The following is a 25069-nucleotide window of genomic DNA, read 5'->3' as shown; positions in this document are numbered from 1 at the left end:
ATCGTGTCGCTTCCACTGAGATCAGAAAGCGGATGTGGACAGATGTTGAATGTGTTCCTGGAATCAAATACATAGGACTTGTTGACAGGTTTGATTTGATAGGTGATAATAAAGAAGGAATCACGGGTAAACTTAATTGGCCAAATAACTGGTTGGGTCCAGTTTACTACTGTGGAGACGATTTGGTTAGGAATACATTTGGGGAGGTGGAATGGTGAAAATCAAGCTGAGTATCCGGAATGTTCACGTTGGTAAAATTGTTGCCTTCCAAATGGAGGTGTCCATAACGCGGTGGATAAATGAATCCAGAGTTCAGAGGAATCCGTATTGGGTATGTACATTTAGAGGTCATTAGTGTACCAATGAGGTTCATATAAGCGAGAATGGGTGTGACCACCATGAGACTCTGTCTGTCAGAGTCCCAACAGGAAATGAATGGCATGTCAAATTAGGAGGATTTACCCTCAAGGGGACTGAAAACCATTGTGTTGTCACTCCTCATCCATAGGGAACAGCAGACCAGTTGGAATGAATTGTCCCTGCTCTCCACAGATTGAGGCAGTCTGAGGGGACCTTTGGGAGGGGGACAGAGGACAAATGGTCTGTCTGCATTCTTCTCCCGCCCTCCTATCTTCTGTTGATTCTGCCTACTGCCCAAATACACCTGGAAGCCAGAAATTATTACAGCCTGTGGGTGTAATCATGTAGGTTAGCGCCCTAGCATGGTGAAGAGGGTGGGCAAGGTGGGGAAAGGGCCAAGGGCGTCCACAGAAGGTGCCTGGCACAGGAAGCAAAGTATTTTAAAATGAAGATTATGGAGCTGGTAGTCTGTTTTCTGGCTTGCTTTTAATGGTCTATGAACACAGAGGAAATGTAGAGAATATCTATTTTGTTTTCTCCCCGGGGTATGATGATAATTAAATCACTTTAGACACTGGAAATCACCCTGAAAAATTTAAAGCTTTATATAGTCATTACTATTGTTCTTGCTAAGGTCAAGTCTCCCACAGAGTGAAGGAAAACATAGCCCACGTTAAAAAAACAAATCCAGTTTTGTGGAAGCTGAGTTCATTTCTTGGAAAATCAGATCCCTGAAAAAAGGAGTATGGCAGCACTGTGCAAGAACTTATGAAATTATTTTTTTTAATTAAAAAAATTTTTTTAGAGGAGAGAGAGAGTGTGACAGGGGAAAGGGGCAGCGGGAGAGAGAGAGAGAGAGAGAGAGAGAGAGAGAGAATCTTAAGCAGGCACAACATGGAGTCTGACTGTGGCTCGATCTCACAACCCAATTTATGAAGTTATTTTATGTAGCAATGGGAACTTTCTACTTTTGTCTCTTCCTCCTGTGTTTTATAGGCACTTCTGGTACATGTATAATAAAAATGCTGTGATTAAAAAATAGTCAGAAATGCAACTCTCAGAATGTATATTTACTATAGTAAAACTTAAGAAAGAAAGCTAAAGACTGCAATCATCTGTTGTGTTTTCTGCTACAATTAAAATGTAGGGGTGGAGCATATGATTAGAAATGTTATGAGAATGATTTGTATAGAAATAATTGTAATGATGTGACAGTATTTTCACTTGATTTTCATCTCCCTAATAATTGGAAAGTAGCTGGATAATTTTTAAAGGTACCCATTCAGAAAATCCCACACGGCTGGAAAGTAAAATTTAAATGAATGTGATTGTTGGGCACCTGGGTGGCTCACTTGGTTAAGTGTCCGACTTTGGCTCAGGTCATGATGTCGAGGTCCGTGAGCTCGAGCCCCGCGTCGGGCTCTGTGCTGACAGCTCAGAGCCTTGGAGGCTGCTTCGGATTCTGTGTCTCCCTCTCTTTCTGCCCTTCTCCCACTCACACTCTGTCTCTGTCTCTGTCTCTGTCTCTGTCTCTCTCAAAAATAAATAAAAACATTAAATGAATGCGATTGTCTTCAACTGTAGTAATTAAATAGGAGACCACATTCAGAGAGATGTCAAATAGCTAAATGGTTCGTTCATACATTTGATGGGTAATTATGTATCAAACATAAAAGTCACCAATAGCTCTCCTTAACAGAAATGATATCAGTCTTCTGTAGCATCTAGTATTGTAAGTTAAATTCAATTTGTAAATGCTGCTAATTAGAAGGAGAAAGGTGATCAGTTTTTATTTCCTTAAATCTGTGTTAAATTTTCACAGAGAAATACACAGCCCGAAGAAAAATGTGAAATAAGTAGAAGGTCTGTTTTCTCTTTCTTTTTGTCTTTAATTTATGGATCTGGCAAATCCACTATTAACTTGAAATTTTTACCATTACAGAGCCCGTTAGTTAAATTAGTAGCCCGGCCCTCATGAAATATGGAGCCAGAGAATAAATGGCAAAGCCTATTTTTTTAAATATGAAATTTATTGTCAAATTGGTTTCCATACAACACCCAGTGCCCCTCCCAACAGGTGCCCTCTTCAGTGCCCATCACCCACTTTCCCCTCCCTCCCACACCCCATCAACTCTCAGTTTAGTTAAGAGTCTCTTATGGTTTGCCTCCCTCCCTCTCTAACTCTTTTTTCCCCCTTCCCCTCCCCCATGGTCCTCTGTTAAGTTTCTCAGGAAGGCCTCTTTTCATTATAAATTCAGAATATTTATCAGAAAGAAGGTCAATATGTTTCCACTAATAGCTTTTACTATTTTCTTTTTATAAAAAAGGCAAAAGCCTATTGACTTATTAGTTTGCAATATTACTTTAAGTAATACGTGTCTTATTGATAGTTTGCTTCAGAGACATCAGAACACCATGATGTTTTGTGTTTTTCAATACCCATATGCTATAACTGTTTATCCAGCATTTTATTACACAGAGTAGATGAACCGGGATCTCTATAGTTGGCCATGATATTAATGAGTCCGAAAATGTGAACAAATGTGAAGTGTCTCCGTGAACATCAAAAGGTTAATTATGCCTGGCATCATTTTATTTAAAAGAAAATTTTTTTTAATGTTTATTTATTTTTGAGACAGAGAGAGACAGAGCATGAACGGGGGAGGGTCAGAGAGAGGGAGACACAGAATCTGAAACGGGCTCCAGGCTCTGAGCTGTCAGCACAGAGCCTGACGCGGGGCTCGAACTCACGGACCGCGAGATCATGACCTGAGCCGAAGTTGGCCGCTCAACCGACTGAGCCACCCAGGTGCCCCGGGCCTGGCATCATTTTAATATTAGGTATCTTTTGTATCTTTGTCTCTGAAAGATTCATACCCCCACCTATGGCATGAGGGAAAACACTCTCAGCCAGAGTATTTGATACTGCATTTCCTTTCAAGATCAAAGACCGTCTAATGTTTTTCGGCATCTACCCGTTTATCTCATAAATCTGTTGTATGGACTGATTGGACAAGTAACTTCTTTCTCTTTTAGTGGTCTAATTTTTACACTTAAGTTAATCATATTAGAAAGCATTCATGCAGTAAAGTGGCACTGTCTTTGAGGAGCACCCTACCCTCCTCCGAATCACAGGTCGGTGGTAGTCATGTTGAGGGGGCCCATTCTCATGATGGCCACGGTGACGCAAGACTGCCTCCTTACCGTGAGCCCCAGTGGCTTAAGCTGCTTTTTTGCACATCCGAATGCACAGCCAAGAAGTAAAGCTGTTACAGTGGCAAATCTTCCTGCAAGACACACGCAGTAGCTTTTCATCACTTCTCTTTAAGGGGAAATGGATTAATCTGGTTTACTTTTACCAGGTGCTGAATAGGATTCCTTTGATTTTAATGGACTTTCTGCTTTAAAATGTTGTCAATGCCTATTGGCACCACTCTTTCCTGTAAAAGACTCAGACAGAATCATAAGGCCGAACCCTCCCTGGTCACCCACACGGTGGAGGAGATTTGCTAAGTTCGTCACTATTTCCCCTCGGAGATAAATGCCCTTTATGAGCTTTCTCAGGCTTGCCTAAGGCAAAGCTGCTAAGCTCCCAGAGACCCTGGATTCCTAAGCCCCTGGCAAAAGGATTCTAGGACCCATATATGCCGTCTCATTTTCAGTGCCGTTTTTCTTCTTTCTTTTGATTGACACAGGTTTCTTTTCTGTGCCAGATTTTCCTTTGATCCAGCTGGGTAGATGTTCTCATCACAGAAATCCCCTTCAGTGTTACATAGATCAGTTGCTATATATTTCACAAGAGTCATAAAGAACATACAGATTTAAAATACTTATCTGCTTTATTTTACATTTTGCAGGAAGAAATTCCCCCCCCCTTTTTTTACAGACAGTAATAAAAACATAATTTAGCAGTTTGTGCAAAAAACATGGTATAAATAACGAGTTGAAGAAGCCCGTTGAGCCAATTTATGCCAAAACATACCTACCCAAACTGTGATTGAATTACCTAGATTACAAAATCCAATCTTTCGAAATAACTGTACACCTCAGACTTGGCTTTGCTATTTTTATAAGTAGGGTCCTAGTGCAGCTTATTAACTTGTATGAAAACAAATGTCAGTGCGAAGGCTGGCGTGGCGGTGATCCACAGACAACCCTGAGTCGCCCCGATGACACTGTTACTCATTTTTGTCTCCGTACACATACATGAAGTAGGACTGCAAGAAATAAAGAAAGATCCCAACTTAGAGGAGCAATGACTCATGCAAGTCTTTTAAAGGCAGTGACCTCTAGAGCTTTAACAAATAACGGCGCAGTCACCAATCTATCCCTTATAGACCTCCACCATTGAAGCTAATGCTTCTGTAACCCGCACTGCTCTTTCCTGTGGACTTGTGAAAAGGTGTGGGTTGTCTCATTCTCACACTTTCCTGGAGGCAGTGTGTTTTGTTAGCAAGAATGGGAACGGCAAAATCAGCAAAGTGCCGTTTTCCTGAGCTCATTTTAGTTATGGCTGTCCAATCTGTAGTACATGAATTTTTATTATAATTAAATGCATTCATTTAAGAAATGTGAATGTGACTATGGTTGCCATCCATCTTTGTGTTCTTTTTTCCTTGAGTACTGCTGTCTTTTGAGTCATCGTTTTGAGCCGTTGGAGTTGGCTTAGCCCTATGTGGAAGGGGGAGAATGTCACGGGAGAGAGTAACAAGGAGGACAATGCATGCACCTCAGGATAGGCTGGCAAGAAAGAATGTTCTCCAGAAGACAGACCTCCCTTAATAACTCTTCCCACAGATACCCAGATAAAAATAAAAACTAGAATGTCAGCAGAGTCTGAACAAGGTTACTTAATCAAATCATTAGCTTCATCGTGTACTCTGGTTGGATTTTGAAAAGTTGGCTGAAGGGATGGTGGCTTTCAAGTTATGCAGATGAGGTAAGGCCTGTGAAACATGACATTGGAAGTCTTGCCCTTAAAAAGTATCCCTGCTGTCCTGTGTCTAATGCTGAACTTCCACAATTAAACATATGCCTCTGGGTTTAATGAGAGGTTAGGCATTCAAACACAGGGAAAGACTATGGAAAAGAAGGTAGACGAGAGAGAAGTCAATTGCCAATGTCCATGAGACACTGTGGCCAGCGAGAAGGGCAGTGCCCCGACTAAAGGTTCGCAAACCCCAGTTTAAATCCACGGTGGGCCACGCCTGGGTGGCTTAGTCGGTTAAGCATTGGACTTCAGCTCAGATCACGATCTCACGGTTCATGAGTTCGAGCCCTACTTGGGGCTCATGGTGCAGGGCCTGCTCGGGATTCTCTCTGTCTCTCCCTCTCTCTGCCCCTCCCCCACCTGTGCTCGCTTTCGCTCTCTCTCTCTCTCTCTTTCTCTCTCTCCCAAAATAATAAATAAACTTTAGAAAAATAGAAAATAAATCCAGTGTGAGACCAAACACAAGGCAAACAGCCAGTATAGAATCGCCTGCCTTCCCACAGTGTGGGGAAGAGGTGATGTGTAGACAGAACCAGACATCTGAGAAGGAGGGGTTCCGACAATGCTAGAGCTGATATGCTTGTCAATATTTTCTTTCTACTCCAAGAATTTACTCCTGTGAAACCCAATTAAGATCGTTCTTAGGTGGAAACAGTGAAGTATATAATCACAGGTGAATCATTACTGGTCATGGAGTAGAAAGATGGCACTTGTTATTAGAGAAATAGTTCTCCTTTTGGGTCTCCAAACACAGATTATAGCCTTCATAAAAGTGAAAATACAGCTTCAATTGGAGCTTAAATTATCTCACGGTTGAAAATGTTCTTGTAAACATCCGGTGGCGTGCCTTTTGATCTTTTAGTTAGTGTGGAAAATAGGATTCTCCTTGCAATATGAAGATTTAATTCATCTAATTAGCTCTTGATTTTTTTTTTGTTACAGTATTTTTTTTAAGTAGTCAAAATAAGTGGGACGTATACCTTATATTTTAGTAGTGATTGTTAAATAACATTGCAGACATTTTTTTTTTATTTGTGGAAATCATGCTCCCGAGAAAATGATCTACAGTCCACGTGTGCCAAGGGCTGTCTCTCTTTCCTGCCGCCCCTGACATGGAGCATTCTGGCAAAGAGCAAGGAAGAGGAAGAAAGGCCTTTCTGGTATTTATTATTATTATTAAATATCATTGAGAAATATGAGATCATTGACCCGAGGCCCCTAATGCTTACTGCCAGAAGATTAAGATTTTACTGAACATGTGATTCCACATGTTTCTGGCATCACGTCTGAATTGTTTTTCCAAAGAGATGTTCTTAACACACATTTTTTATAGCAGCTTTATTGAGATATTCACATACCATTGCATTCACCTAAAGTGTACAATTCATTGTTTTTGTTTTTGTTTTTGTTTTTTTTTTGGTATAAATACAGAAGTGTGCAACCATTGTCATAATCTAATTTTGGAACATTTCATTTCGCCAAATGGAAACCTCAGATCCATTAGTAATACCCCCCATTCTCCTCACCCCCAGCCTCAGGCAACCACTAATCTACTTCTGTCTCCACAGTTTACTTATTCTTGGCATTTCCTAGAGGTAGCATCATACAGTATGTGGGGTTGTTGCTGTTGTTGTTGCTGTTTTGCAGCTGGCATTTTCACTTGGTATACGTTTTTCAAGACCCATCCAAATACTAGCATGTATCAGTAACCCGTTCCTTTTTATGGCCAAATATACTCCCTTGTAGGGAGATACCACATTTTGTTTCTCGGTTCATTAGGGGATGGAAATTTTGGCTGTCTCCACTTTTTGGCTACTACGAAGAAAGCTGCTCTGGACATTTGTGTCCGTGTTTTTGTGTGGAGCCACATGACACGTTGCACTTAGTTTCTAGAATCCTGACCATTCTTTTCCTGGTCTGCAGACCCCGCCTGCTGATCCACATGTAATATTAAATTGCGTCAGGCTCTGTTCAGGTGCGAGAAGGTTTCTAGTGTAACCCCTTCCCTTGGCTGCTAAGAAAGCTGGAAAACCCAGGAAGTTAGTACGTTACCCACAGTCTTGTAGCTTCAAAGCGTCGGCGCTGGACCTCGAGATCTGCATGAGGCTCAGCCTGGCATTCTTCATGTGCTGTGTTATAGACCAAACTGGATGCAGCTGAACTGAACTGGAATCAGATGAGCCGACCCAGGGATCTAATTTTTATAACTGTTTTCCTTTTCAAATGTTTATTTACTTATTTTTGAGAGATAAAGCCATAGAGAGTGAGCAAGGGAGGGGCAGAGAGAGGGAAACAGAGAATCCCAAACAGGCTCCACACTGTCAGCAGCCCAGCGCGGGGCTCCAGCCTACAAACTGTGAGATCATGACCTGAGTCGAAATCAAGAGTCGGTCGCTCAACCGACTGAGCCACCCAGGCGTCATAAAAATTTTTTTTCTTTAGAGAATATATTTGTTTTACAAATGGTCCCTATATAATTGAACTTTTGTTAGGTGCCATATCTGATGCTTCACATAGTGTGCATGCATGTAGGTATTAACAGTGCATTCCCATATGCACATATTTTTTATGTAATTTATTTAAAAAATTTTTTTAATGTTTTATTTATTTTTAAGACAGAGAGAGAGAGACAGAGCATGAGTGGGGATGGGGCAGAAAGAGAGGAAGACACAGAATCTGAAGCAGGTTCCTGGCTCTGAGCTGTCAGCACAGAGCCTGACGCGGGGCTTGAACTCACGAACCGTGAGATCACGACCTGGGCCGAAGTCAGACGCTCAACTGACTGAGCCACCTGGTTGTCCCTTATGTAATTTATTTTTGAGAAAGAGAGAGAGAGAGAGAGAGAGAGAGAGAGAGAGAATGTGTATGAGCCGGGGAAGGGCAGAGAGAGAGGGAGACAGAGAATCCAGTGCAGAGCCTGATACAGGGCTCGAACTTACAAACTCTGAGATCGTGACCTGAGGTGAAGTCAGATGCTTAACTGACTGAGCCACCTAGGCACCCCTGCACATAATATTTTAATGATGACATTCTTTATAACGACTTTGATGTATGTGTTTCTTGAATTTGCTACAAAACGACACTTGTAAAGAATGTCATACATATCAATTATATCTCAACAAAGTTGGAGAAATTCACATTTTTCTTGACTTTGAATTTGCGTGTGCTTCTCATCTAACAGCATGTGTCTATTGAACATAAACATGGATTTGATGTTGGATATTTTGAAATTCAGAAGAAAACTACAATCAAATTAAGGAGTCAAAATAATACAACAACTACTGAACAAGGAAGTGAATAACGGAGGGTTAAATTGCATGTTCTAAGGCCAATTTCAGCAAATACACAGATTTGACAATGAAAATACAGATTTTGATGGCACTGTTTATACTAAGTAGAAATAGGACTTTGAGAAGAAGTTCTCTTTCTCTGAGCCTAAGCTATATTACCTTTGAATAGATTGCATATGGTCATGTCTAGGGTGTTTTATAACTGTCAAATGCTATAGTACAAATGGTGCCCTGAGTTACTTTGAGGAAGTATATTATTCTGCAAGTATAATGGATGCCTGTTCAAATATATTGGATGCAAGTGAACGGAAGGGGCAGTTACAAAGTGGATAGAGCTCTGGAAGGAGCTGGGTTCTGTTCCAGCTCTGTTCTACTGTTAAAGGCTCGTGTATCTTTCTGGGTCTGTCTCTTTCTAGGTTAACGATAATAGATGTGCCCCTGCCCTTTGTTGGGATGCAGCAAGATACTGGCTTTTCTGTTCTCGGGTAGCATGGTGAACGTCCTCCAGCGATCAGGGAAGTGTGGAGGACTCCCCAGCCTGGATGTGGCTAGGTGCCTCAACAGAAACGAGGTTATGAAGAGGGGAAAGGCTTAATGCATAGAAAAATATCCTTTTATTCAAAGCCCATCTAAGAAGCAGTTTTTCTGTTATCAGGACTGTCATTTTTCAGAAAGTGAGCAGCTGGCTTGGGGAAAAATACCACTGGAGAAGCAGGATGCTACCTTACCGTTTGAACTAAAGCTTGGTTACGTAGGGTTGTAGGGGTCCTGTTCTGGCAGATTCTACTTCACAAACACAGCTGGCTCTTTTGCCTGACCCCTCCAGAGCTGTTTCTTCTTTAAAGGAAAATTCTATTCACTGTTTGCTAGGCAACATCACTTTGCAGCAATGTTGTTGTCATTAAACATTATATTTAGGGGCGCCTGGGTGGCGCAGTCGGTTAAGCGTCCGACTTCAGCCAGGTCACGATCTCGCGGTCCGTGGGTTCGAGCCCCGCGTCAGGCTCTGGGCTGACGGCTCGGAGCCTGGAGCCTGTTTCTGATTCTGTGTCTCCCTCTCTCTCTGCCCCTCCCCCGTTCATGCTCTGTCTCTCTCTGTCCCAAAAATAAATTAAAAACGTTGAAAAAAAAAATTAAAAAAAAACATTATATTTAAGATTTGCCATTATTATCAACAATAAAAAGAAAAGTGTTTCCTTCAATAAGAGGTTGAACCCCACTGTCTTCCATAGGCTGAGATTCCACCTTGGGTGGAAAACTTCTGACTGTGGGAACCAGAGAGGCTGGTGCTTTCTAATGGGTAGAAACGTGGATCCTTTTCGGGGACATATGTCACCCCTACACTTTGACCCATTATCTTCTGGCAGCAGAATTTTCAATATTGTCCCTTTTTTCTTTTTTGGCTGAAGGTCCATGTCTGTAACTATTAATCCTGGTAAATGAAAAATCTGTGATAAAGGATACCTACATCACTGCTAATGACATTCTTTCAGTGGCTCCCTGTTGGAGGGGTACTTTCTGCCAAAATTATTGTAATTGAATGTGCTTGATCGACTCAAAGGAGGACAGTAATAGGTTACATTGATGGAACTTGTCTGCTGAGTCATCTCCCTGTTGTGATGCTTTCGCTGGTCACGTGGCTCACTTTTACCTCCTGAGCCTGGCTCCCTTGTCATCTCATTCTGATGGAGGAAGACACTGGGACTCAGGAGAATCCAGTGACCTGTTAGAATCACAACATTAATTAGTACCAAGGTCACTTCTTGATTTTCCATCAAACTATAGGAAAAATGACATCGTTCCTACTGTTTTTACAAAAATCATTTGTAATTGGCCTTGAGGGACTCTGAGAACGGCAGGCAAAGCACACCAGTGACAGCTGGGCAAAACACCAGCTTCCCTTCTGTTTCTTGGGCCGTCCCTGGGGCTCTGGTTCACAGGTTCTAGTCAAGGGGACGTTCGGAAACAGACGTTAGCCTCCGCGGGTGTCGCCGAGGTCAGAGTGCAAAGGAAGAGGTTATGGGCTAGGATTGGCACTGGTGACTGGGTCTGACTCTAGGATGTGCAGGGCTGGCCTTAGTGGTCAGACTTGAGCAATAACCTGGTAGATGAGTGTAAACGAGACTTGAAGTCAGTAGGATGGAGAGGCATGTGGGGCTGGGCTCGGGCCACTCAAGTAGCTGGGTAAGGGACTCTAATGGCAGGCATCCTGGGCTGTGTGCGGCAGTGAGGCAGGCCGTGTCCTGGTGGGAGCAGAGGTACATGTGGGCCTCCATGAACTGTGGGTACGTGGGGCTCTGGCTAGAAGAGGGCAGCACCTACAGGAAGCTTCAGATTTCCAGCAGTTTCGTTACACCACATCCCATAATTATGATAGACGGAACCTCAACAGGTTAGTTACAAGAATAAATGAATGGATGAATGAATAAAGTATAAATGGATGAACAAATGATCCACCCTCAAGTTAGTAAGCCCTCTTCATCTCTCCCCACTGTTACTTCCTTGGTTTTTCCCAGGTCAGGAAGCAGAGAGGCCCAAGACATATGTCCCCAGCACATGCTAGTTGAGCATTTCTCTGCGACCACTCTCCCAGGAATCAAAGAGGACGTTGGGGACCAGCACTTAAAAATGAGTTTGGGCACATTGCCCAATTCTTACCTTGCCAAGTCTGATTTCGTTTTGGTTCCTGTGTGAGCTTGTCGTGTCCATTTATATACTATCATTTCCCACTTTTATTATCGTTTTTGAGTCTTCGTGTGTAAGGGCTTGTTTTATATTACTATTTCAATGCGTTTGAGTTCCTTTTTTAGTATTTACTCTGTTTTCTTAAAAATTAAGGTTAATTTATCTTTACCTTGTTCATTTATTCATTTGTTCTTTACCTTGTTCATTTGTTCATTTGTTCTTTACCTTGCAGGGAACGTTTTTGACCAAGCAGTCAGTGCCTGTGTGTTTTGCTTCCTTTAATTCTGTAAGCTGGGTAGAATTTGGGTCTGGTGCTTAGAGGTTGGGGTTTCCTTTACTATAAGTCTTTGTATGGCACCTTCAGATGACCACTTGAGCTTGAATCCATGAAGCAATGCTATGAATAGCTACCAATTGATTTCAGTGACTTCTATAATCTGTTAAAAATAGAACCTTGCAGAGACTTCATTTTCTTCTCTGTTTTCCATAGCTGATGTGACAAAACATGTCTTTGTAAACCTTTTCAATTTAGAAGGAACTTTGCTTTGTTTCCCTACCAATGTCTGACTTAAAAAAATTATTTCTAAAGCTCAAGATGAGAAAAATTGGTTGAATCAAATCTGATAAATTCTCAAAATTTATTTTCAACTTAACACAAGTTAAATCAAATATATGTATATTTCACACAGGTGCTTGTTCATGGTAGGTTGTTGGTGGGATCATTAATTTTATGTGTCAAGACCCAAAGTGCCCAAATAGTTGATCAAACATTATTCTTGATTTTTCTCTGAAGGTGTTTATATATGAAATTAACATTTAAATCCCTATACTTTGAGTAAAGCAGATTGCTCTGTAATGTGGGTGGGCCTCATTCAAGCTGTTGAAGGCCTTAATAGAAAAACACTGACCTTCTTCTCTGAGAAAGAGGGAATTTTGCCTGCTGACTGCCTTTGGACTTGAGTTGCAATGCCAACTCTTCCCTGGGTGCTGGCCTAGCCTGCAGAGTTTAGAGTTCCTAGTTTCTACAATCCACAATCACGTGATCCAATTGTTTAAAGTAAATCTCTCTCTTTCTATGTCTTTCTATGCGCACACACACACACACACACACACACCCCGCCCTCTAGTAGTTCTGTTTCTCTCATGAACCCTGACTCCTAGGCTCAGTGACATTGGGTTTGATCCTTTCTTCTTTCTCATGAGGTGGCAAACCTTTGGTACAGGTGTGGCCTGCTCCCCTTTGCGATCGTACGTCCTGGCACAATCCTGGCATGAGGAAAATGCACAATCATGTTTGTTAAATGAAAACGGGGGACCTCCTATTTTCATTTTTATGATATTCCTGTTTTCTTTTGGCTTTGTAATCAGTTTTTTGATATTTCTCCAGTTCAGTGACAGTAAGTGTTTGTCAGTGATGTCCTTGCTACAGTGAAGTTTTAAAAATGATCTTATGAATATCCAAGATAGACGGAATTATGCTCAGTATAATTTTGAAAGTTTGCGCATTTTTTGCCTATAGCTGGTAGTCATCTGGTACCTGAAGTATTGCCCAGACACATCAGTGCCAATATTTAACATAAATCAGAGTTTCTACGTATTCACTGAAGCAAGTTGAAATTCTAAATGACACGCGGAACAGGACGGCAATGGAATCACCGACCTTTATTTTTGGTGAAAACAGGAACCACTAAACCAATACTAATTTTTTGTCAAATGATGTCCAGAACCCCACACCTTTTGTTTTGTTTGTTTTTTTGGTTTGTTTTGTTTTATGTTTGTGTTGTGTTATCCTGGCAGATGAAAATCTGGAGGTGAAGAATACCTCCGTCGCCTCTAATGGCACTCTTTACCTCGGGTAGAGGAAACTGGCATTGACTCCTCTCCCTCAGGTATTAAAAATGGCCCGAGTTAACCATCATTAGCACGACCGGCCTTGCCGGGGTGAGGGATCAGCAGTGTGTAAATGGTGACAGGCTACACATACTTGCCTGCGAGAAGTTCATTTTCTACTGCAGGTTGTATTCATCCACCTTTCCTCATGAACAGCTGAATGTGAGTATGCGATTGAGGCCCGAATGTATTTGCCAATATAACAGCTTGCTGGTTGATCACCTTGCTCTCTTCCCAAGAATGGTTTGCCCTGGGTTGCATGCTTGCTCACTTGCTCAAAAAGAGAATGGACTCAGAAACTGAATATGTTAGGTTATCGGTGGGGCTCAGGAGAGTCTTGCTCTAGGCACCCGGACCCTGCTCCCTGGAGACATTCGACGTGTAGGTGTTCAGACACTTGACTTGTATTTCCTCCAGGTGGGTGTTGTCATGATCCCCATCAGTGAGCGTCCCTGACCCTACCAGAAGGATCCAATTTTTAAATAACAGAATTTTTTTGACGAAGATAGGATAAACCGGTACCACTCCGGCTTGTGTGATTTTTGAAACCAAATGTTATGCCACAGAATTTCGTTTATTGCCATTCCCTTTATCTTTCTTTCCTGCATGTTATGTTTACTAATTCACGGAGTTTTCCCTTTGTCCTGAGAACTTTCATTTTACCTTTTATTTTGTTTGGAGGAATAGTAAAGCCAATTAATTTTTTATTGTTCAACCTTTTATGTTGGGCCTGCATATCCTTCCCTTTCATCCAGTCTTTAAATTTTTGTGCATCTTCATATGTTTATTTTCCTGGTATTTTTACCGTGTAATCTTCGTATCTAAAATATAATTTGTTTCTATTTTGGATTGAATTTTACTTATTTTCTATTTTTATTGCCTCTCTTTGGAAAATGGTAGGAGAAAACATACCTCGGATTCTGACTACTTGGGTTTCATCATTGGTCAAGTTGCTTCTTTAATGCCTCAGCTTATGGGCTGAGCGTATGGGCTGAGCTTATGGGCTCCACTCAGTTTGTGGAGTTATAAATTGTAGATTTGCACTTGAAATATAGGCAGTACTTTAGATGTATTAGTTACCGTTGTTGTTTTCTTTTTAAAAATAGTCAATTGCTTATTCCAGTCCATTTTACTAAAACATAGATTTTGCCTCTGTAAATGATTTATTTTTATTTCACTTTTTTCATTCCAGTAGTATTTAATTTGTGATAAACAAAGGACATGATGACTTCTGAAATCATTTTCTTTATTTTATAGTCATATCTTGTATGTACTACTCTGTATGCCTAGCACACAATAAATGCTCAATAAGTATTTATTTTGACTGTAATGTAAAGCTAACAGCTGTATTACAGTTTATGTAAGTTTGGTGTCATATCATGAATTTGCCAACGATGTATTTTTCAATCTTTCTATAAACAACTTCGGCAAGTGTTTTTGTGTTCTATTTATTATTTGGAGGGCACGTGCTAAACAATACCATGAATAATAATAAAAGCGAACACTTCCTTAACACTCAATATTGGCTAGCATTGTTCCAAGTGCTTAAGCGAATTGTAATCCTCATAAAAATCTCACGAAGCGGGGCGCCTGGGTGGCGCAGTCGGTTAAGCGTCCGACTTCAGCCAGGTCACGATCTCGCGGTCCGTGGGTTCGAGCCCCGCCTCAGGCTCTGGGCTGACGGCTCGGAGCCTGGAGCCTGTTTCCGATTCTGTGTCTCCCTCTCTCTCTGCCCCTCCCCCGTTCATGCTCTGTCTCTCTCTGTCCCAAAAATAAATTAAAAACGTTGAAAAAAAAATTAAAAAAAAAAAATCTCACGAAGCTGGACCAGTCGATTTCTATTTTGCAGATGAAGAAACTAACTCATGGAAAGGTTAAGTGACTTGCCAGAAGTCACATGGTTAATAAAGTAGCATAGCCCGGCTGTGAACAATCCCTTTCTGGCTTTGGATTCTGTGCCTTTAATAATGATTCTGTATTTCCACCAAAATGCAGGGTCCCTGTTACGAGGGAACTTACAGTCTGTCACATTACATTGTTTGTCACCACGTAACCTAGCTGTTGGTTCTATCTCTAGGATCTTCTTTCGTAGATATGAGCTAATGAAGTTCTCTGTATGGGTTTACTTTTTGCTTTGGTCCACAAATTTTCTCAGTGCATGTGTGGTGATGAAAGTTTTCATTTGATGAAGTGACAAAATCTTTACTATTCATCAGTTTTCATTTTCAATTTTTGCTAATTTATTATAACGGATAGACTGGGTCTATGTTCTAAAGGGTTAATTTGGACATAAGGGGGAAAAAAAAGGTTCAGTAAATGTAATCTTTAGCCTTTTCTCAATCTGTCTTTCCCATAACAGTGCCAGGTGTTGAGCGTAGACCTTTCTTTGAACTATCTCTTTCCTTTGTAGAAAGAATTGATAGGTGCTAATTATCACTGAAAGTGAGATTAAAGCAACACAAATTCCATTAAGCAGAATTAATTACTAAGCTGGCATTGAATTAAAAATTTTTAAGCAAATCATAAGGTGCCATGAGGATATATGTCTATTGACATTTATAGTTTAAAATAGTGATTATCAAAATAATCTGTTTTTCCAGCATGTCTTTCATCGTCCTCCAGAAGGGAGTGTGCACCTGTCTCAGCTGATACAAGTGAGGGTATTCTCCTCCTCACTCTTTGTCCCATCGTCATCCTTCAGGCCATCAAATCATTGCTCAGCTCCTTTTGCAAGACCAAATATGTTTCCTCTATACCTGGTGGACATTCTTTGCTTTTGTCTGCACAGAAATACACCAGTAACTGCTCAATATACATTTATTTTTATATATGCCATTTTTTTTAAAGAGACCAAAGATTTTGACAGTGAAGAATGAATATGGTTTCTATTCTTCCAGTTTCTCTAGGTCCAAAGCCATTGCTGACATACTTCATTGAATTGCATGACTTGAAATATTCTCCAAATACCATATATTAGCTTATGGAATTTCAACACCTTATTTATCATCCTAATCACGCTATATTTTAGCTCAAGAATACATGTGGTAGTTAATTTTATGTTTCCACGTGCATGTCCATAAGATGCCTAGATTAACTTTTATTCCTGATTTTGTCTTTGTGGGTGTTTTGGGGTGAGATTAGCATTTGACTCAGTAAAGTAGATGGCCCTCCCCAATGTGGGTGGGTCTCATCCAACTCGTTGAGGGCCTGAGTAAAACTAAAGGTGCAGGAAAGAGGAATTAGCTCCTTTTTCTCTGCCTTGTTGCTAAGTTGGGACATCTTCTCTCATCTTTTCCTGTCTTTCGACTCAGACTTACACCATTGGCTTCCCTGGATCTGAGGGCTTTGGAGTTAGACCGAATTACATCAGGGAGTTTTCTGAGTCTCCAGTTTGTAGACAGCAGACCTTGGATTTCTACCTCCACAACTGTGTGAGCCAATTCCTTGTAATAAATCATCTATCGTCTATCTATCTATCAATCATCTATCTGTCATCTGTCATCTCTCCTATTGATTCTGATTACACAACCCACTGTGACCAGTACAGTAGATTTTTAAACTTTTACTTTTGCTTCTTGTGACTTGAGGGGTAACGGTAAAGAACCCATCCAAAAACAGTGCCCCCAGCAAGTTGACCTAGTGCCTGACTTTGAGCTAATCTTTTAGTCCCTGCATTTTCACAAGTCTCTAAAATGGAAAGATTACTGGGTGAGCTACTAAAAAGAATATAAAATGAATCAGACTTGATCCTTGCCCTGAAAGGACTCAAAATAAAGTCCGAGGTTATTATGAGCAGAAGGTGTCTTTCTGTTCAGAGGAGAAAATATAAAATCGGCAGGATCAGAGGCAGCTTCATGATGAAGGTAATTTTTAAGCTAGAGTTTGAAGAATAATGAAGACTTTCTCTCTCCCAGGCTGACAAGAGAGCATTTATTTTTCTCAGTTCAGTCACAGTTATAAATTTATATGTACTATGCTCTGACGTTTCAGAAAACCAGAAGAGGGGCCATTCAGGATTCAACCGGGGATAATACTGGATCTTTCCATTGGTTTGATGTTGACTTGAGGCAGAGGCCAATGTTGAAAGGGAAGAGCAAAATCTAGTCTGCATCTGAAACTTGAAAGGCTTGAGTGCCAACTAAAGGGGCTTGGATAAAGTCTGGAGGAATGGGATGGGAAGTAAACATTTATCAGAGGCAGGATGAGAGAAAAATTGAATGATGGCATATCCTGATCAAGGTAGCTGAGCTCTCAGTGGCTTGCGTATGCACTGCTTAATTCAATGAGGTGTTTGAACTAAATTTTTAGGAGGCTGAGTAGCCCACTTTTTAAGTTCCCTCTTTTGATTGATTGTGAATCTTCAAGAACTCAGAGAGAGGCTGTCATACAACGAAACCTTGGATTTCTTTCACCCCAGGATCCATATGTCACTTCGCAGAGAATTGTATGATTTGGACAAACTCCTAAGAGTAAACTTACTTCATTTTAATTCCTTTAATTTTTCAGACTACATTTGCGACAGTGGTACTTGGCATTGGACCCTTAGAGGATAGAGGTAGCTGTGCTATCAAAACAATGACACAATAGTGTCAATTCCAAGTTGATGGAACTTGAAAAGGAGTGGTCTCGTCCCCCTCTGTCCTCCTCAGCTGCACCCCAAATACTGTTGATGGTGCATGTTGATGATGATGTGAAGCTTTTGATGGTGAGACTAAGGATTATGTGTATTTTTTTCCTCTGGCCTACTCCTGAATGCTAGCAGTACGATCTCCTGCTTCTATCGTTTATTTTATCTTATTTATTTTTTTACAGTCTTTTAAAAATGTAAATCCAAGTTAGTTAACACATAGGGATTTGTTATAATGAGGACAAAAAGTGATTTCAGGGATAGGATGTAGCGATTCATCACTGACTTGTAACACCCAGGGCTCATCCCGACAAGTGCCTTCCTTAAGGTCCCTCACCCACTTAGCCCTTCCCCCCACCCCCACCCCTCCAGCAACCCTCTGTTTGTTCTGTCTACCCAACAGTCTCTTCTGGGTTGTCTCCCTCTTTGTTTTTGTACTATTTGATCACTCATTTTAATCAACTTGCCATGATGCATACTCACGGAAGGGAACATTTGGACCAGTCTGGGGGTGACCGGCAAGGGTTGGTTGAAGAATGCAAATTCTGGTGTGGTCTGTTGAAGGGTTTTTCAATGACTTGAAACTCCGGGAATGTATCTGTGCCTTACCTTCTGGCAAAAATTCTCAGTGTGTGTATGGCGAGTAGGATCGACAAAGTTTCAACAGCTGTGGGTAGTGCTGCAGAGACATGCGGTGGAATACATTGCATTCTGCTAGTAATACATGTATGCCCTACTCTACTGCTTTTCTGTATTTATTTTGACTGGGGGGGGGCGGAGCATGGGGGAAGAGTAGAGAGAGAGGGAGAGTGGCTCTGCACTGCCAGCATGGAGCCTGCCCCAGGGCCAGAACCCAGGAGCTGTGAAATCATGACCTGAGCCAAAGTCGGAGGCTTAACTGACTGAGCCCCCCAGGGGCCCCCGAATTGTACTGCTTTTAAATTATTCAACATTGTGGGGCACCCGGGTGGCCGAGTCCGTGAAGCGTCCGACTTCGGCTCAGGTCACGATCTCCGGCTCGGGGGTTCGAGCCCCACGTCAGGCTCTGTGCTGACAGCTCAGAGCCTGGAGCCTGTTTCAGTTTCCGTGTCTCCCTCTCTCTCTGCCCCTCCCCCGCTCACGCTCTGTCTCTCAACCATGAATAACTGTTAAAAAAATAAATAAAAACAAATAAATTGTTCAACATCCAGTACTTGGTGGCCTTGCCAGATCAGAGTAGTGACTGTCTCCTCAGGACACCTGAGGTCGTTTTAGGTGATTCTTTCTGCTCTAGAATCTCCAAAGTAATTAACAGCAAATCATCCATTTCATTAGAGACATGAACGTTTACTACTCGCATCCGAACTATAGTCAGGTATCTCTTTGTTTTTTCTTTTCATTTATTCTGTAAGATCCCTGCCTGAATTGAGGGTCAGAGAAGGGTATAACTTATGCAGTGCTAACCACCGTGTCTCTAGAGAAAAACAGTTCTGCTGTCCTAGATTCTACAGCTCATGAGACTGGCAGACAGCTTAATTATTTATTTTTTTTAAAACTAGAGACCCCTTTCCTCTTACCTGGCACAGTGATGCCAAAGTTGACTTAAAGGTGTAGGGCATGTGGGGGAACTAGGGGCCTTGTGAATGTGCCAGAAACTCGGCTCCAACCTGGCTTCAGGTAAAAAAGAGACTGTTTCAGATGAGATGAAATTCGCTGCTTTCGTTTACTGAGTCCTGGCTTTCATAAAATATACACCCATGCGTTTTAAAAAATCAAAAATAATTCAAGCGTGATACAAACATGTATAAAAAGAAGTATAGGTGGGAAAGAAAGAGTATTCTTTTAATATGTTTAGTGTTCTTTCAAGATATTTTAATACATAGGTCAAATCAGTTGGATTTAGGACTTTAGAATAAAATTAGGGACGCAGATATTGAGAAAGGAATATTTGGAGAAATAAAACATGAAAACAACAATGATAATTCTGATCCTATTTGATAACGTCTATAACATTTCATTTCAACAAGATGCCAATTCTACAATCAATCCAGCAAATGCCTTAGATTCTATATTTGTATTCGAATTAGAGAGTGTTCTTGGTGTTATGCACATTATGATCTTAGAGGAGAGGAAAGGATATCAGTGTTTTACTAGAAATCCCGGTTTTCCTGGTGTTAGACTGTTAGATTCTTTCCTTTTTGAATACACTAAAATTAACCGTTAGTTCAGGTTTTTATTGTTATACCAGGAAACATGCTGTTTTCCAAAGTGAATGAGTGTAGCTTCCAAAATTTCAAATCATCCAGCTGTCTTTTTGTTCCTATCCAGAAGCACAGGCCATAACTCCATTAGCAAGCCATAAAAACCGTAGACGGATAATATTTAATTACAAAAAATCACCTTAGATTTCCACATGGAGGTCGATGAAGTAAAACAACCACCAGTATTAGTTTAAAGAGGACTCATACTTGCTTAGTCCTCCATATTATACAGGGTGCTTTGATATGTTTTATTAGCTTTTGGCCTTAACAGCTCTATGAGATAGGTAGATAAATCATTATTAAAATAACTTTTCTACAAGGGGAGTTTATATTCCCAAGAATATATAGTTAAAAGGTGGTAAAATTATTCTCGGGCCCTTTGATTTTAAATTTCTTGTTCTTTCAACCATTCTCAGGATGATGCATAAGGGATTTTTTTTTTTTTTTTTTTTTTTTTTTTTTGGCTTAGGTAAGAGAGGGCCCTGGCATGGAAATTTGGAGAACACATCCCCCACATGCCAGATCAGCGATTTACTTGCTGCGTGACCTTGTGGTTCCCTTCATTAACTGTAAAATGAGGGCTTTGAACTAGATAATTTTAAGTACTTTCAGCTATAAAATTTGGTGATTCTATTTAAAGTAATGTAAAATGCTTCAGAAAAAAATTATATCTACAATAATGTACTTTATTACTGAAAGCTTCCCAGAATGTATCCTGAAAACATTCATTTCGTATATGTTAATATATATTATATCATGAAAGGTTTTTATGGGCAATTGGTTTTGGAAATACAGGGTAAGACAAAATTAGACGTCTATTTATGGTAGGACTTCTTGGTAACTTTAGCAGACTGAGTGCAAAGGGAAACTAAAAGAAGGGCATGTGGGATGGAAATGCCCAGGTGTGCTTTGCAGGTGCACTTCTCAGGTGGGATGGGTTGTCCAGAGAATGATCCCTGGGAAACCCATCGTAGCCCAGGCCTCCAGAGCCTGTTCTCAGTCAGCAAATCATCACTGTGTCTAGCTTTACTTTGTTTCTTCCAAAATGGTTTTGGGGCTGCTAAGGGCTGTGTATTTCAAGACATGTTTGGTGAATTAAAATTTAAAGAAGGTTCTTACTAAATACAACTGCAACATAAAAGTTAGAACGTCTTAATTCATAGTGATCTCAGCTGCTGAGATCATTCAGCATTCAAGAGAGATTTTTGTCCTTCATTTAGGTATGGTGGTGTTGGATAAAAGGATTTTTGAAATTCCTTGGAATTTCACATGAAGAATCCTTGACTTCGTTTACTTCATATGCTCTTCAAAGTTGACTGTATGAGACAGTGCCACTCAACCAAGTTTCCCAAGGTTAAGATTCCAATGAATTGCCACGAAATACACAGCCATATTGGCCTTCAAGATCGTTATAACTTGTTTTGGGTCGTAGAGTTGGCATAGGGTCTCCACAACTCCTGAAAATGTTTTGTTTTGTTTTGTTTTGTTTTGTTTTGTTTTATTGTATTTAAGATAGGAACACTATGAAGCTGAGCTGAATCCTTTGATCTTTCCCGGGCCTTGCAAGATAGCTCTCCAACAACCATAACCGACAGTTTCTTCATACACATAAATCACAGGTGGCCCACAAGAAGGGAGCTGTGACTTTCTGTTTGGGGAGAGATTTATCCTGTGTTACAACAGTATCGTTGTGTGCCTGCAATACTTACAAAAACATATTTACACATTAGAAGGCTTCATTTGTTGCTGTATAATTTGAATAATTTTTGTCTTTGTTTCTGACAAATTAACAAGGTTGAGCATTTGTTAACTTGACTTCTTTTGGCATTTTTTTCTTTTCTTTTTTTGCGGGGGGGAGAGTTTTTGTGTTTCTGTTGGTGGTAGGTACATGGAATATACTTTTGTTTATTTTTCAGTTAACAGCTTCTTTCACAAACTATATTTGCTCCCTGAGTCATTTATTCTTCTCATTTTTATTTCAAAAATTGGGATGGAGAGAGAATTGGAAAAAAGATCCACTACCTTTTTTGACAACTATTATTAATTTTCAAGATTCACAACCCAATTTACTATACAGCAATGATTCATCCAGAGATAGCTTTCAATCAGTGGCAAATTTAATTAGATTTTCTATCTTTTTTGGGGGGGCAAGCAAGGCCTTTTTGAAAGCATCAAGTGTAAATATTTATGTGGAAAATGAAGAATGGGAAAAGAAGCCTTTTTTGTTTTTTAAAGTGAGGTTGTATATAATATTAATTAAGTGCCTTTGATACAGACAGAGCAAACCTCTCACTTCTTTTCTACATTTTTGCATTTTTATATTTATTTCCAAAACATTACCTGGTTTCTCCCAGACCATGAGGCAGTGTCCTCTTGTCATGACACTTACGTGCAAGTGTGTGTGTGTGTGTGTGTGTGTGTGTGTGTGTTTGGAGGGACGGGGGAAAAAGAAATGAAACATGACACTGGTGAATGTTCAGCAAAGAATTTTATGATGTCATGACCAAAAAAAAAAAGTGACTTAAACCTGTTCAGGGAAACCTTTTCTAAGGAGACAAGATTTGAACTGAGCTGTAATCGACAGAACAAAGTCAAGTACGTGAAGAGTGGGGAAGAGGTCATGAAGCAGCTGGGGGCAGGTGCCAAGGTGTCTGTTCGAGGAACCAAAGAAGACACGGAACGGTGTCCTGGGTCCTGGTCATGTGGAGAATTTTAAAGCCAAGGAGAGGCGTTTCAACTTAATTCTAAGTACAAGAGGAAGCCACCAGCAGGTTTTAAGCAAGATTAAATGGCACGGTTCCATTTGTTTTGAAGAGATCGCTGTCTACATTATGTGTAAAAAAGAATTGCAGAGTCAAGAAGGCAGCTTAGAGACCAGGAGGTGGGCTCTGTTCCAGTGACCCACAGGACAGATGCTCATGCTTTGCACAGAGGACGTGCTGGTGAGGAAAAATGGTTGTATTTTGGGCTCTGAGCTCATGATTTAATTACAAGGTGTAGAAAAGCACAGTCATTCCAACCTACCCCATTCAAAGAGAAGGAAGACCACACTGAAAGGGAAAGTCTGTGGGAAGTGGAGAGTGGAGAGAGAGAGTTCTAGAGGATGAAGTAAGAATGGATTTCACATCCTCTCAGCATCCCTAATCAGACTCAATGTGTAAAAGCAAGCATACAACCGTAAAATGTCTTCATGAAACGCCTTGTGCTATACCCGTGTTTTCAAGGATTTTCTTCACGAAGAGAAACTCGTCTCATAAAACACACAATTAAAAAATGTAGGGACGCCTGGGTGGCTCAGTCGGTTGGGCGTCTGACTTGGGCTCAGGTCATGATCTCGCGGTCCGTGAGTTCTAGCCCTGCGTCGGGCTCTGTGCTGACTGCTCAGAGCCTGGAGCCTGCTTCAGATTCTGTGTCTCCCTCTCCCTGACCCTCCCCCGTTCATGCTCTGTCTCTCTCTGTCTCAAAAATGAATAAACGTTAAGAAAAATTAAAAAAAAATGTACAGACTGCACTTTTCATCATTCTCACTTTGGATGTAGAATCCGTACTTTTGAAGCCAGAAAGGATCTTGGGGCCCGTTTAAACCTCAGCCTTCCATTTGGCAAATGAGGGTTCTAACATCCAGGCAGGTCAAACCACCCCACGCAAGGCCACTTGCCCAACGGTGGGCTGGCTGGACCTACAGCCTTCATCCTTCTGCCCCCCGGTGCGGTACTAATTATATCTCAGTTTTTATGCTGAGTGAATAGCTTGAAGGGAATGTCTCAAAAGAAAACTGAGGTCGGAAAAAGGAGCAGAAGAATAGTGGGCGTGGACAGGAACTTGGACGTTAGAGGGCAGGGCCATCCACTCTGGGGGTCTGCTCTGGCCAGGGCGCCCTAAGGGCACAGCTGCTCACGAAGCTATTACAATGGATCACTTCCGTTTCCTCAAAGGAAGACAGAACGTAGACACCATTTCTCTTGGCAGTCACTGTGGTCTCTGTCACCTGGTGACCCCGGGCCTCCAGTACCACGCATCCTCTCTTCCATCCCCGGGGCTGAGGGGCAGGGCCTCCCTGGGAATGTAGCTGGGGGTGCTGCTCTGTGTGTGCTCTTTGGTCTCACCTTGTCTCCCGTGCGAGATGGCAAATTGCTTGAAGGCAGGAGCTATGTTAGGACAAACTGGCAAGAGTGCTGCAGGTAAGGAGACGTCAGGCACAGTGAGAAAGAGACCTTGCCCAGGGTATAACACCGCTCCCCTACCCACAGGCTTCAAGGTGTGGGTCCTGACTTCCATTCCACTTTCCTACTGTGGATCATGTCATAGGGAGAAGGTGGAAAGGGAGGAATCCCCAGCAAAGATTACTCAGTCAAGATTAGAAGACGAGCAAGCACACGCAGCTCCTGAGGTAGAGACACAGAGGCAAGAGCACTGCTTTCGAGTCTAGAAGGTCCTACGTTTCCTTCCTAGGAAAGCAGCCTATAAGCTTTGCAACCGTGGGCAGGTGAACTTGTTTCAGCCTTAGTTTCCATATCTTCCTAGCAGGAAGTAACGACTGATCATGTTACCAAGATGGGAGGGACAGTGGTTTGTGGTAACATGTGCATGATGGCACGGATCACCCTAGTGACTGCTCATTCTCATAGTGTGTAAGTTGCTCGTAACCAAGATTCTGTGATTTCGATGATAGTGTTCTTCTTGTCCAAGTCATTTTCATATGCTGCTCCTTCTACTTAACCTTTGCTCTTTCTTCTGGACTCTGTCTCTTTCTCCATTTGTCTACATACATACATCCTTGGGACTTACTCATTACTGGGTTCTTAGCTTGGGCTGGGTAGGCGCCCTGTTCTTAGATTGTGTGACACCCCATGGCTGTAACATCAGGAGGTGTCTTCAGATTATAGGCTCTGTGTGGGCGGGGGCCACGTTTGTTCCATTTGTTCATGGCCCAGGCATGGAGGCTGTTCAACGCATATTGGCTCAACGTCTAGTAAGAGACCTGTGT

This window comes from Panthera uncia, chromosome F2, assembly GCF_023721935.1.
Source record: "Panthera uncia isolate 11264 chromosome F2, Puncia_PCG_1.0, whole genome shotgun sequence".
NCBI classification, from domain to species: domain Eukaryota; kingdom Metazoa; phylum Chordata; class Mammalia; order Carnivora; family Felidae; genus Panthera; species Panthera uncia.
The sequence above is the reverse complement of the archived record's forward strand: the minus strand, read 5'-3'. Positions refer to the sequence as shown.